This window comes from Hemicordylus capensis, chromosome 3, assembly GCF_027244095.1.
Source record: "Hemicordylus capensis ecotype Gifberg chromosome 3, rHemCap1.1.pri, whole genome shotgun sequence".
In the NCBI taxonomy this organism is placed as follows: Eukaryota; Metazoa; Chordata; class Lepidosauria; order Squamata; family Cordylidae; genus Hemicordylus; species Hemicordylus capensis.
The window spans coordinates 144,831,683-144,846,552 of record NC_069659.1 but is presented as its reverse complement, the minus strand read 5'-3'; the positions used below and the strand labels follow the sequence as shown (position 1 = coordinate 144,846,552).

Genomic DNA, 14,870 nt, shown 5'->3' with positions numbered 1-14,870 from the left:
ATAAAAATTTTGAAAAGGAAAAGGAAAAAGGAAAAGGAAAGGTTACAAACAAATGTGATAAAGCCTGCAGCTTAATTTCAGCTCATGCCTGAAGAGATAGACCAAAAAAACCCACTGCTATATTGCTGCTATAATTGTTTTGCATGATGTATGCTACCTACCAGCCTACCCACAAAAGAAAAGGGCAAGTGGGAGATTCCTATTTTTTAAAAAACAACAACAACAAACAAACCCAAAACTAAACCCTCATAGGATCCTGTGGGATTTTTAAAGGAAAGTTTTTATTTTAAAAAATCACCTGCTTACCCGTTTCTTAGGTGAGTTGGCTGGTATGTAACACCTATCATTAGGGATGTGCATGGAACCGCTGCTGGGCAGTTCGAAAGCAGTGGGGGCGAGGGAGGGTGCACTTACCCCTCCCACCTCCCCCCCCCCGCCAGTGCTCGTTACTGTTTGAAAGCAACATACCTCCCTGCCACCCCATTGCCCTCCAGAAGTGGCCGAAATTACCGGGCACATGTGCACCCCTCGCATTCCAGCCAAGGAGGGCAACGGGGTGGCAGGGAGGTACACTGCCGCCCTGAAGTCTTTTAACAGTAATCAGCGCTGGTGGGGGGGAAAGTGGCAGGACAGGTAAGTGCACCCTGCCCCGTACTTAAAGAGGCACCCCCGCTGCATTCAAACTTTGAACTGGGCCCTGTGTTCAAACTTGTTTAGAGGCCAATAAAAGGGCCTCCGAACAGGTTTATGCACATCACTACATATCATGTCCTACCACCCAACCCACATTGGTGTCTCTAGGACATACCCATCGGGAACAATGACATGATTAGAGTTGCCCATTGTTCCCTATAGCCGAATCATGAGTTTCTCACAAATATTTGATTTGATTCATTGAACCGGCCAGTAATGGCTGGCTGGTTTGACGAATCAATTCAAATTTTTGCAATTCAATTTGAGGTCAATCAAATTGCACAAATCTGTTCGTGCACACCCCTAGTAAATGGTGCACTGGTGAAAGGACTCTTTATATGTCACAATGCAAGTACATTAAAGTGGGTGTGAGTAAAGTGAGAGTGTCTCCTTCTCCATAATAGCTGAAAGAGGCTATGTGTGTAAACTCTGTACACATGACAGGGGATGCTGCTGTTTTCTGTGAATAATGCCAATTTAGCTATGGTAGTAATCAAATTCTGTCATCTTCACCAGATAATCTGCCATTCACTGTGTAGTGTTGTGCTTTGCACAATACCATGGTGCTCTTTTAGGGGAAACAGAGCCCTCTTGAGCCCATGTACTATCTTGGAAAGCATACACAGAGTGATGGGAAGTGTAACCCTTCCCAGTGCTTTCCTCCTAGAGCTCTTAAGAAAGGGCTCTGTCTCTCTTAAAGGGTCCTCCCAGCACTGAGTAAAGTACAGTAATGTGAGGAAGTCAACACATTAGGAAACGGCTGTCACAATGAAGGGTTTTTTGTTTGTTTGGGGTTTTTTGTTTGCCAAAGTGGCCCCCACTTGAAAAATACCATTGTTGGGATGGCATGTTACCTGGTCGCTTGGGTGGCCCTGTGGAGTCTGGAGAAGGGTGTGGCTTTTGTTCCCTTTAGGGGGCAGTGGGGATGAGAAGGGCCCAGGCTGGTTGGATCCCAGTGGGGTTGAGGGCGCAAGGCAGGGAGAGCTGCAGGAAACAGCTCCAGGGAGACAGCTAGGTTGGGTGGGGCAGGAAACAGGAAGCAAGGTCAGGAAGGGGGCGGGGCTGGAAGTAGGTTTTAAGCCCTGTCAGCTCTGCACTCGGGTATTTAAAGACAAGGCAGCCGATGATGAGGGGCTGCTTCTGAGTATGGCAGCCAGGAGTTCTCCAGGAGGGGGAACTGGCTGAAAGCAGCAAGCCAGGAGGAGGACTCAGGTGACAAACTAACCTCCTCCCCTGGCTGTTCCTGAGGGTGACCTTTTTCAGGGTGCTCCAGTCATTCTGGAGTTCAAGAAGGGCTAGGAGCCCACCTCATCCCCTCGGAGTCTGACAACCATATTTATCTGAATCCAAGACTAGGTCTTTTCCGAGTTCTTTTACATTATAAATGGTGTGCAGAGATACGCCTAGCTCATTTTGTATCCTGGACCTAAAGGCATTTTGTCCCCCCACCCCCGCTTGCTGCAAGATAAGCATAATCTACCTACACACACACAGACACACACTCACACTCACACACACAGCATGACACACGCAGTATTTTTAACACATGGGTTCTTTAGGACACAAACAGCAACTGAACTCACAGAATGTAAGGATGCAAAACAAGTATATTTCTGCAAACATGCATTAGCAGAAACATTTCAACACCCCAACCCTCAGCATAACATGAGAACTCAGGACTGCATCACCACCCACAAGAACGCACCCATAAAACAGCTCATAACATTGGAATCAAGCAACAGATCCCCCAGCATAACATGAGAATTCAGTTTACCTGTTGTTTTTCTTCAGAAGTTCTTGCTCATAAGTGGTCTGGAGCGCGTGTGTGTTTGTAGTTGGCAATGCAGCAATCCATCACATCACATGCATAACATCTCACGGGCAGTGATTCTGCAGGCATGGGCAAGCCCAGCCACACTTGGTCCTCAGCACCACCACCAACCCGTGGTGCAACAGAGAGGATCGAGCAGGCAGGCAGAAAATGGAGCACCTGGCCGTGGCACAGCCACCAGTCAGGACACACACACACCCCACCCCAGATGGTGGAGAACTGGACTTTGGTCTGGGAGTCTAGTCCAAAGGATGCCACAGGTTGGGTGAGGGAAGTGATATTAAATTCAGAATCTTCTTTCTTTCTTTCTTTCTTTCTTTCTTTCTTTCTTTCTTTCTTTCTTATAAATACAGCTATAACCTATATTTTTAAGGTAAAGGTAAAGTGTGCCATCAAGTCGATTTCAACTCCTGGCGCCCACAGAGCACCATGGTTTTCTTTTGGTAGAATACAGGAGGGGTTCACCATTGTCTCCTCCCGCGCAGTATGAGATGATGCCTTTCAGCATCTTCCTATATCGCTGTTGCCCGATATAATACCAGCGGGGATTCAAACTGGCAACCTTCTGCTTGTTTGTCAAGCATTTTGGTTGGCTTAAATTCACAGTCTTCTATTTGGGCAAATGCAATAATGAAGATCTCTTGTGTAGATGTTAGTGAATAAGCTTGCAGACACTGAGAGACAGGAGTCCACTATCAAAGGAACTGAAGGCAAGCTAATGTATTTGTTCTTATACTCTTCTTGCTAACTCAGTATATAGACTAGAGATCCACAGCTAAAGACCTGGATATTTTAAAAAATATGAGACCTTTAGGCTTTACGCACGATCCATGTGTAGAGCCTTAGTGGGTTCTGCGGGCAGAGCGGGCTTAGGACTCCCTGCAGATGTTCCCCAGGCTAACCCTGGGTGGCTGGATCATCCGCCCACACTTTTACCAGCTCTGTCACGGAGCTGGTAGGGGCAGTGGGGATCAGGGGCCACCCGGCCCCCAGAAGTCCCAGGATGCCCTGCATGAGCACAGGAGGCATCCTGGGGAGACCCCCAAGGCCAGGAGGTTGCTTGTAGCCTCCCGGACGGGAGTCTTCTCATGTGTTGCCACAGTGCGGAGCCATGCTGTGGTGGCACACGATCAGTAAAACACGGTTAGCAGAGCATTCACTCTGCTAACCTCATTTTAGGGGAGGGGTTCCTTGGCGGGCTAGCTGCCATTGAACCACTGGGCTCATCCATGAGCCTGGTGGTTCTCAGGATGGGGGAGAATCCATCTCCACGATGGGGGAGAAACCATGTGGTCCCCCTTAGCCCGGTTTCTCTCCATCATGAGAAGAGCCTCCTTATCTACACATTTATGGCTATCTGCATTACTCCTACCCCCCACCCGCCAGTGTGTGTGTGTGAGAGAGAGAGAGAGAGAGAGAGAGCATTTAAAGTGACGTGTATGGTCTAGGCCAGTGGTTTTGAAACTGTGTGGATCGTACCATGGGTTTCTCAAAGAAAGGACCAAGAATGGCTGACAAGCTTCCATGAAGCTCCCATGAAGCTGACCTTCCATTGTTGAGCTTCCCACATGACATGCAGAAGCTGGGGAGTTCTGGGAAGGACCATGAAGCCCCACATTAGCTACATAGACACTCTAGAATGCCCCAGAATTCTCTATGCACAAAGGTTCTGTGGCAAATGTGCACAAGGTTCATTGTCAGAGAAGGTAGTGTGGAAAGGGTGTTTTGTAGGTAAAGAGTCTGAAAACCATTGATTTAGGCAATGAAGGAAATGTGACTAAATGTGACGTCAAAAAGATGTCTCTTGAAAGTTGCTAATACTCCTAGGGAAAACTTCTCTGAAAAGGCAGCTTTTCTTTCAAAGTGGGTAAATTATATGTACATAATAGTGTGATAATATCCTCAATTATAAGTTCTGTAAATTTAGAAGTTCATTTTTGAGACTCTTCATCTTTGCAAAGTAATCAAATGAAGCTGTCCCTGCTGGCCAGATCTGCAGACCTGGGGCCCTTACTCATCTGCTGCAGCTTCTCCCAACTGTGTCTCTTCATTAAGCTCCCAAAAAATAAAAGCAGACTTTGCCTCATGAGGCTTCCTCAAAGTAATCATGCTTGCCGTATCTTCAGGACTGCTTGGCACATGAGGGGATATTTTATTCCTTTATCCAACTGGTTTAGACTTTCCTAATAAAAATTATCTTCTTTCCCTGTACTTTGTATGGAAAACCACAGCAGCTAAAATTTAGTTGGGCCTTATCTTTTCACAGTGTTTCTTTACCTATTTCCCTAGTTCTTTTAAAATGGTTGCTTTGTATGTCTGCCTGTTCTTCCATGGGGGTTCGAAATGCAGTCAAATAAGGTCCTGATCCAATAATTGACCAGACACCTGCATGTGATTAGTTTTTTAAAAACAAAACAAAACACCTGAGGGCTTCTACTTCAGTAGAGCAAGGAGCAATACTTTTCAGCAAACATCACATGATGTAAGGACTGCTTGATTACATGACTATTAAAAGACGACAAAGATCAGCTTGATGACAGTTTTGTTTCAAGTAGATTCTGGCAGGCATCATTCCTTTAAAACATTATGAGATGTAAAGTGCAGTGGGATTAAAGGACAGGGAAAGTGAGACCAAGTGTAAGTTTGTCTTTGTTTAATATTGGATTAGTTTATATTAATATTAAATGCATCAATATTTCTGGTGTGCAATGTAATAAATCACTGCTATTTTTTTTAAATACACATTAAGATGTCACATAATTGGCAGTGCTTAATATGATTTTGAAATATGTCACTTGAAAGCAATTGAGATTACATTTAATAGTATTCAAATTGTTTGCTGCAGTTTTTGCACCTGTCAGGATATATGTATGAACACATTTTTTTTAAAAGTGTCAAGTGGTCCCACAAGGGTTCAAATGATCTTGGACTGGGAGCATGAGCCAAAGAAGTGCTCAGTCTGCACATTTCTTTCCCCACTTTCCTGCTCATGCCACACATAAAGAAATCCAGGCTTCCTAAACCATAACTGTGTGTGTTGTCTGAACCCTGGAGCTATGGTTAAATTGTGCCTGTGTGGTATAGTAGACAGGGTAGAGTGTTGGACTTGAAGATTAGTGACCCAGGACTGTTCACTGCGTCTTAGTCTACCCTACCTCACAGTATGGTTGTTAGGATAAAATGGGGAAACGCATGTTGATGATCCTTAGCTCCTCAAAAGAAGGCAGGATAAACATGTTATAAATGATACAACAACTTCCAGGAGAAAATTAATGGAACATTTAAGCATCTGTGCTAAGGGGAAAAGAGGTTACTTCCAGATCAATATTCCTAAATATTAATATTTATGGGATTTGATTTCCCTCTTCAAAAAACTAGTTGATGTGCTCTCTATTATCTAGTTGATGTGTTCTCTATTAATTTCCTTTTTAACCTGCTGGTTTAACACACTATTGTTTCATGATGTCTTCTTTAATTTTTCTCTGTGTTATTTCATACTGTGTGTTCTAATCATTTTTTAAAAAAGAAAATTTATCTCCATCCCTGCTCTAAAGCATTTCTGTTTATTGAAAGGCTTTTAAAAAGCTGTTTCCAGCTGTGCCATAGTTTAGAAAATTATATCGAAGTTTAAGATTTTTTTGTTTTGTTTTCCCCAGCCAATCTATGGAGAGGAGGTTTTAATATTTATTTTAGAAAAGCTGTTTCATACTCTTTGTTTCCTGCTGTTTCCCTGAGCAGCTCAATAAAACTTTTTAATGAAGCTGGTTGAAGAGTTATCTCTATTTTTACCACTTTAAAACTCCAAGTTTCCACTGCCACCAGCAAATTCAACTTTCTGTTATCTAAAAGAGAAGATTGTGAAATACACAAGCACTCTAGTTATCAAAACAATGGCTAAATAAGAACTTGAGATGTTGGCCACAATCCAGCACATAATTAGGTACTCTTGAAATACTTTTGTAAGCAATATAGTTTTTTCCCAACTTTATTTATGCATTGATTGATTTAAAATATTGTTAGCCAGTTACAAGCAAACCTACTGTTGACAGCAATTCTCAGAACTGGGGTGCTTAATTGAACAGTAGGCCATGTGCAACTTTCTGAAGACCAGGAAGGAAGTGCATAACTGCACTTTTTGAGGAAGGTAATGTATCCTGGAGCCACCACCAAGAAAGCCATGCTCCTCACCACAGATGGTCTTGTTTACTGAATCAAGAGAATGAAGAGCAACATTTTTGAAGATGACATACACAGGCAGATGGGCTCATATTAGAGAGGTGCTCTTTAAGGTATATAAGTGTCAGACAATGAAGCGCTCAGAAGTTAAGACCAAGAACTCTTAATCTCCCAGTCCCCTAGTCAGTCCATATTCCAAGGTCTGTAGTCAATTTAAATCAATCTACTGACAGTAGTCTCCTCCTGGTGAGCTCATGTACAGTGACATAACTGGTCAGGTGCCATTCTCCATGGTACCACAGGCCATTTTCTTTTTAACTGTTTTAAGGAAGCGTGGGGGGGGGGACCATTCTGCTCATATGGTACACTGTACATGAACAACTTGCCATATTGAAACAGCTATTCTGAGGAGCAACTGAAATGGTCTTGTGCTGCCATATTTTGAATCCGATCCATATATTCCAGGACTGTCTACTCTGACTAGAAATGGTTTTCCTAAGTCTTGAACATACTGTATCTCTCCAAGGTCTTAGGAAATTCTTCCCAACTTTACTGAGATCCTATAAGAACATAATCCGAGAATGTAGGACCTTCTCTATGCAAAGCTGTGAGCTAAAAGGAAGTGTTTTCATGGATAGAAAGGTGACTCAGTTTCAGATCTAACCACTACAATAAAAGGCCATAATATTGTGGGCCTTTGTGAAATTGAATTCTACACCACTGTTTCAGAGCTTTAGCCTAACGAGAATCTGACCAGGCGGAGGCATCTTGTATGAGAAAAGCTCTCACTTGTACAAGGAGGTTCCATTTGAATGCTGAAAATTCTCCCTCCCCTTGCAGGACTTATGCCCTCTCCCACACCCACACCCTTCCAAAGGATCCTCTGACTCTCTGGAGAAAATTTTGGGGCAGAACAGGTGGTTACAATGAATAGAAGAGAGCAAGAATGCCCTCTTCAATGAAAGGACATACACTTGTGCGACTCTGAATCCATCCTACTATACTGTGATAGCTTCATTAATTAATGAGCTTTCACAACTTAGTATCATCTATGTACTTTATGTGGCATAATTCCCCCCTTGAAATTCAAAGTCCAGCTTGACCTATGCTCCCATTTGGGGGTGACTAGGAAGATCCAAAACACATTGTAATACATTATCTGACGTGAAGCTTCATGAATGACTTTATAAGTGGTACTAGTTCCAAAATGTTAGCATGATCCAACAAAGTAAATTTAAATTTATTTATTTATTTATTTAACTTAAATACTGCCCAAACGTTCATCTCTGGGCGGTTAACAGTGACATTTAAACAATTAAAACAAATATAAAAGGTTAAAACAGTTTAACCATTTAAAAACAGCATAAAATTAAAACCTACAAATTTAAAAAGCTGAAAAAGCTTGGGTGAAGAGATGGGTCTTCAAATGTTTTTTAAAGTATAGTTAGAGATGGGAAGGATTGCATCTCAGCAGGGAGCGCATTCCACAATCTTGGGGCAGCAATCGAGAAGTCCCGTCTCCATGTGGCCACCAGATGAGCTGGTGATAACAGGAGATGGAGCTCCTCAAGTGACCTCAATGGGTGGTGGGGCACATAATGAAGAATTAAATCAATCAAACAAACAAAATACCAAAGATTGACTTCCCAGGGACTGTGTAGGCACAAGTTTACTGGGCTTTCCTGTAGAGGAGAAAAGTATCCATGCACTCTCCCTAGCTAATGTAAAGTGAGTGCTCTTTGTAGGTAACTGTGGGATAATTGTACTCATGGTCCTTGTTACCATATATTCACACCAATAACCCATAGATAATATTATTTTTTACAAATGGAAGTGGGGACTTAAAAGGGTGAGGACTGTCTAAGGTAAAGTGTGCTGTCAAGTCGATGTTGACTCTTGGCGACCACAGAACCCTGTGGTTTTCTTTGGTAGAATATAGGAGGGGTTTACCATGGCCTCCTCGCACGCAGTATGTGATGATGCCTTTCAGCATCTTCCTATATCACTGCTGCCCGATATAGGTGTTTCCCATAGTCTGGGAAACATACCAGGGGGGATTCGAACCGGCAACCTCTGGCTTGCTAGTTAAGTCATTTCCCCACTGTGCCATTAGGTGGCATGAGGTCTGTCTACCTTTCCCCGCCATCTCTGTTACTCTCCCACTATCTTTCATTGCTCTCTGTGCTTCCCCAGGCCCTGCTCCCCCTTCTCCCCCAACCCCATAGCACACCTCTATGATGCCTGCACAGAGGCTCACTGTGTGGTGGAGGCAGGACAGCCTCCCCAAAGAATGCCAAGTGAGCCTCTGCCGGTTCACAGAGGCTGACACCAGGTGCTTGAAAGGACAAAGAGTGGTTCTTTGAAAAGAAATCATGCACTGCCTCTGCTACTGCTCCCTCCATCCTGTCTCTCTGGCTGCTGGCTTGGTGGGTGGTTGGGGGAGAGTGACAGTGGGGCCTGGACATGAGTTTAAGTTCCTGCACCTCTTCCTCCTGCTGCTGCCTGGATCTGCTGAGGGGTCTTGCCCCCAGCAGGAGGCTGAGGAGGCCCCCTGCCAGCCAGCAGCATGGCCCCCTGCAGCTGGGTGCTGGCTTTCAAATTCCCTTTTCACAAGGATCCTTCTCAGGTGTGGGCTCTAGGCAGCTGCGGGCGGTTGCTGTGTGCAGGAATTATGCACGAAAATATGGTATTTCTAAATATAAAGCAGTTTGGTAGTCTAATGGCTAAGTAAGAGATCATGGGGTGCATTAAATATTCAGACAACATTTCTGCATCCATTTTGGGATGCAAAAAGATCTAATGGAAGCTGTCCTCATATTTGTAAAATGCAATCTGTGCAGCAGCCCTAATCGTAAGTACTTCTGTTACTTGGACAGCATTGGAGCTGCTCATATCCTTGGCATCAGGGTAAGTTGAGATGTCCTGCACCATGTACATGCAGGAAAGGAAGGAGGGAGAGCACAGAGAAAGAAACTATGAGAGGATGAACTTGGAAGGAGCACTGAAGATATGTTTTACTTACTGTATATCAATATACTTCAAGGCTTTTCAGAGGGCCTGATTAAACAAAATCTTCTAGACTGTCTCAGACAGGTGTATCTAGTGTGGGGCAGGCGGGGCAGGTGCCCCAGGCACCACTTGAAAAATTTAAAAAATGGCCGCTGAAAACAAAAAGGCCACTGTGCATGCTCAAATGGCTTCTGTGAGCCCCTAGGCCATGCCAGGCCTTGCAGAGGCCATTTGAGCATGCACAGAGGCCATTTTGTTTTCAGCAGCTTTTTTTTTTAAAAAAATTTTTTTTAAATGGCCACCGCACATGCTCAAATGGTCCCTGTGAGACCCTAGAGGCCAACAGGGGGAGGGGGGAACTTTGCAGACCCCACACATGGCCTTTAGGAAGCCCCCCTGAAGGGGCTACAGGCAATTTTTAAAATATATATATATTATATGTCACTGTACACATATTTAGTTTGGCACTAAGTACAGAGAATCAGGGCTTGTGAATACTGAGCTGAAGTTTATGAGCTTGTATTGTATTCATTTGCTCTTACTTTGCTTCTTGTGATAAGTGAGTTAAATGTGATGTCTTAATAATATGGCTATTAATGCTGAGTTTGTCTTTGAATCAGTGTGAAATTCTTAGTATTAAGGCCCACCAGGAGTTTCTTGCTCTCTTTCTCTCATTTTAACTATCTTTCTGAAATACTAGAATATATTCCAAGTAGTGACACAGTTTACTCTGCATATCCTTTAATTATTTACAGAGTATCTGGGAAAAGTCAAATTCTCCATTTATTTTTAAAACCTATGTAATAGCTATGCTACAATGCATAGTAGAGAATTAGACAGGCACTTCTGTTTAGTTTTTCAAGTACACCTTCACATAGTATTTGGGTATTTCATGAGCCCCAGCATACTGAAATTTGTAGTTTTCCAGCATTTTTTGGTCTGGCTACATCCACCGCTAAATAGTTTTTGAAATATTAAAAGATTAACAAGCTTGACTTGTATTTTTCAGCTGATATTATGGTAAAGTTATCTGAAAGATGGGCGTCAGATGTTTGGACAGGGGGTGCAATTTCAGTGCTTGCCCTAGGCGCTATTTTCCCTAGATACGCCTCTGGTCTCAGAGTTCCCTGTTTCTTGAAGCCAGACACGGGTATGCAGACACACCACAGTTCCTGCTTCTCCCCTGTGATTTGGGGCTTTTTATGCTATTTCAGCAGGAAAAATTTGGATACTGTGGACCATCACGTTAATCGAAGAACCTCACTCTAAGAGGGTATTGTTTTGGTGAGTCAAGATTAAGGCACTAAAAGAATGACATATTAAGCTCAGTAGTATCTTGAACAATACAACTGTCTAGATTCACTTTAAATATTTGATTGAAACCGCCTTTCATATAATATTTATGCCCACTTCGAGCATCAATATGTTTGATTCCAGTAAATCTGCAATTTCCGTGAGTAATGGCTTGCCAGTAATACTTGCACATATTTAGAAGCACAGTTAAATCTGCACTTTGGTAGGGTATTCTACTTACAACTAGCACAGTGTACACACACTGACTGAGAGATACATGGGCAAATTCAGCAGTAACACCACCACCCCAACTCAACTCTTCACTAAATGGAAGGTGATTTACGTATATATTGCAAGTCTGCACAGCTTGTGACCCCCTAAGCTGAATGCAGGCCAACAGATACACAGGATGGCTCACCTGAGAGTTGACAAACCTCCTGTTTTTGCTGGCTGCCTGGGACTGAAAAGGCAGGGGGTTGACAAGCACCTGGCAAATCATAATACTGGCTGCATTTGGCTTGTTGGGTCACCAATAGAAGAAGGACTGCTTGACAGTGAATATTATCTCTGGACAAAGAATACAAATCAACATTTTGAACATGGCAATAAATTGTGGATTAGGCCAGTTTTTGATAAGTGTTCTCAATTAGCATGGGGGGGAAAGCCTCACCCTCCTGAGTAGGGTTGCCAGCTAGGGACTTTTACAGAGGACATGTGACTATTTGGGGGACCAAATGACTCCCCCTCCTTTCCCTCCTCATAATTTATCTATTTATTTATTTATTCATCAAACTTATATACCACCCAAACTTTCATCTCTGCATGGTTAACATAAAACACATATAAAAGTTCAAACAAATCAACAGTTTAAAAACAACCATAAAATGGTGTTTGGAGGAATAGAGACTATTTTGGGGACCAAACGTCTTCCTCTGTCTCCTTCTGTGAAAAGTTAGCAGTTAGCAAACTGACTTTCCTCAATTAGCAGCTCCCCTGCTAACTTGGTAAAAAGGCACCTTTTAAAGTGGTTAATCTCTTCTATTTAACATGGGGAGAGCAACTGGCACTATCCAAACCCAGCACAACATTTCCTCAATGGCTGATGCTGGTGTTAACTTGCACTTCTTTTTAGATTGTGAGCCCTTTGGGGACAGGGGAGCACATTATTATTTATTTTGCTATGAAAATCACTGTGAAACTTTCTGTTGAAAAGCAATGTATAAATGTTTAGTGGACCAGGTTTCACAATCAGTGAGACCCGGTTTAGGGCGCTGAGCGGGAAGAGCGGGCTAAGCCCGCTCTCCCTGTTCACGAGTGAGCAGGGAGCCCTGGGCGGCCGGATCGGCCACCCACACAATGGCTGGCTCTGAGACAGAGCCGGCAGGAGGTGGGGGGAGCGGGGGCCACGCGGTACCAGCAAGCCCCAGTATGCCCTGCGCAAGCGCGCAGGCCATACTGGGGAGACCCCCAAGCCGGGAGGCTGCTTTTAAGCCTCCCAGCCGGGGGTCTACTCGTGAGTAGGCACAGCGCGAAGGCGCGCCGCGGCTACTCACGATTGCAAAAAGCAGGTTTGCAGGAGCGCTCGCTCTGCAAACCTGCTTTTTGCCAGGGGTTCTTGAGCGGGTTAGCCGCTCCAGAACCACTGGGCTCGGCTGCGAGCCCGGTGGTTCTGATGACTAACAAAAACCGGTTCTGATGACCAAAAACCGGTTCTGATGACCAAAAAAAAGCCTCTGCTAGCCCGATTTTTGTTGGTCGTGAGAATAGCCCCAGTGTCTCAGAGAACAGCAAGCGAGTAGGAGACCGTGCACACACCACTTCACCAGTATATAAAGAGTTTGGCTCGGCAGCTTGCTGGCTCAAGCCAAGAGGTGAAGTTCCTGGCCTGGCTGGGGAGAGCAGGCTGGGTGACCCATGGGGGAGGAGGACAGTGTGTATGGTAAATCTAACCAGGAGGTGAATTGATGGTTAAGAAGCAGGGGCCTTGAGAACTCTGCACCTAGACAGCAGACTGAGCAGACATACAGCTCACCTGGTCATCAGCTGAGCTTTATTTATACTCAAATTACCCACTTTTTATCAAAATATGCATATATAATATTAATAAACATATGCAAATTCTATGCACATTTTATGAGTCTTTTGGGAGACTTTTTGTTTGGTTTTGTAAAAAGCGTTCTCTATTTCCACTTTTTTGGTGAGGAATATTGACTTTTTTTACCATCTGTACCTGGCAACCCTACTCCTGACATGCCATCCAGAGGTACTCTTACCCTCAGACCTTGGGGCCCCAGTCCATGGCCTCCAGGTTCCGGGGTGGCCTTCTAATGGCCAGGGGGGAAGCATCCATTTCTAGAGTTGAGGGGAGAGAAGAGCTACTAATAGTGTCAGAGCATGACTCTTCTGTGCTTCTCTTTGCCCAGTTGACATTCAGCTGAGGAAAGGGACCCATGAAGAGAGAAGAGAAGAGAAGAGAAGAGAAGAGAAGAGAAGAGAAGAGAAGAGAAGAGAAATGGGGTCCATGGAGGAGAAACGTTGTTGCTGCTGCTTATGGTGCACATAGGAGGGGACCAACTGAAGGGGACTTTGATGAGGGCCCTTTCAAACCAGGCATCCTGCTGATGGCATCAGGGGAGCACCTAGATAATTTTGGTGCCTGATCCTCCCCCACCACAAGGCCCCTGCCACGAACCACCAGCACCATGAGCCCCCCCCCCGAAACCTACTTTTGGGGGTCTCCTGCAGCCACCCTGCACCTGCCCCACTGAACCTCCATCCACCTACCCATGATTTCAGCTGCCATGTGCGTGGCCAAGGGGTGGTGGCCAGGGGGTGAGCCAAGCAGTCCTCCTCCCCCCCCCACCATGGTGCCCAGCGTGACCCCTGGGTCTGTCTGCCCAGCCCATTGGCTCTTGATAACTGCGAGGCACTCCAGCGCACCTGAGCAGTTGAAATAGATTGCTACAAGCCCTTGACAGCAGGGTGGCTGCAGGAAGCCCCCCAAAGAAGGCTTTGGTGGGGCTCACAGTGGGGGCAAGGGCCTTGCAGCAAGGCTGGTCCGGGCACCAAAATTACTTAGTGCGCCAGATTTTTCCTTGGGTCACCTGCAACCTTGCTATGCTACTGGTTAGGACTAGACCAAGGCCATTGGTGTGCATATCTGGATTATCTTAGATCAGTGACATGAACTTGAAGAGCTGGAGTGAATTAAAAGAATTCACTCTTCTGTTGCTAGGCAAAGGCAGAAGGCCAAGCCCCTGTTATTTAATATTTATACTATGCCTCATCAGTGAGGTTCCCCACAGCTTTGCAACTATCAGGGCTTACATATGTAAACTACTACTATGATGAATATTTACAGTATATACTGCTTTTCAATGGGTGGGGGAGGTCATGAGGTCCATGTTGGGAATTTGCCACAAGTATTTCCACAGTTCTTTATATGGGGCATGCTTTTCTATGTGAATGTCTCTCTGTACTGGCTTGGGTGGAGTCAGGGTTTGTTTGTCTGCTCCTTACTTGTTGCCTTGAATTCAAACTGAGAAGTTCTCCCTCTCTATTTTGTTTGGTTTTGTTTTCTTAGCCTATGTTTAGATAGTAATAAATATCAAACTTGTTTCCCAGTTAAAGTTGGCTTCTTGTTCAATTACTCTGGATGGGTAAACAACAACAACAACTTATAGAGAATAAGTAATTACTCTGCAACAGTCCAAGCACACAATGGGGTTATTCTGACGATCAGCAAAAATCGGGCTAGCCTCCACTAGCCCAATTTTTGCCGATCGTCAGAACCACCGGGCTCGGCTGCAAGCCCGGTGGTTCTGGAGCGGGTAACCCACTCAAAAACCCCTGCCCCAAAACCAGGTTT

General features: G+C 44.5%; 1 long non-coding RNA gene across 1 annotated transcript in view; it reads left to right on the top strand.

Moving 5' to 3' along the window:
- The window catches only part of LOC128352494 (uncharacterized), a 183,564-nt gene extending 168,933 nt beyond the window's left edge, over nt 1-14,631 (top strand). The window contains exon 4 of the long non-coding RNA XR_008320449.1: nt 13,426-14,631. This is a non-coding gene — a long non-coding RNA (uncharacterized LOC128352494). The remainder of the gene's footprint in view (nt 1-13,425) is intronic.
- The last annotated feature ends 239 nt before the right edge of the window (nt 14,632-14,870 follow it).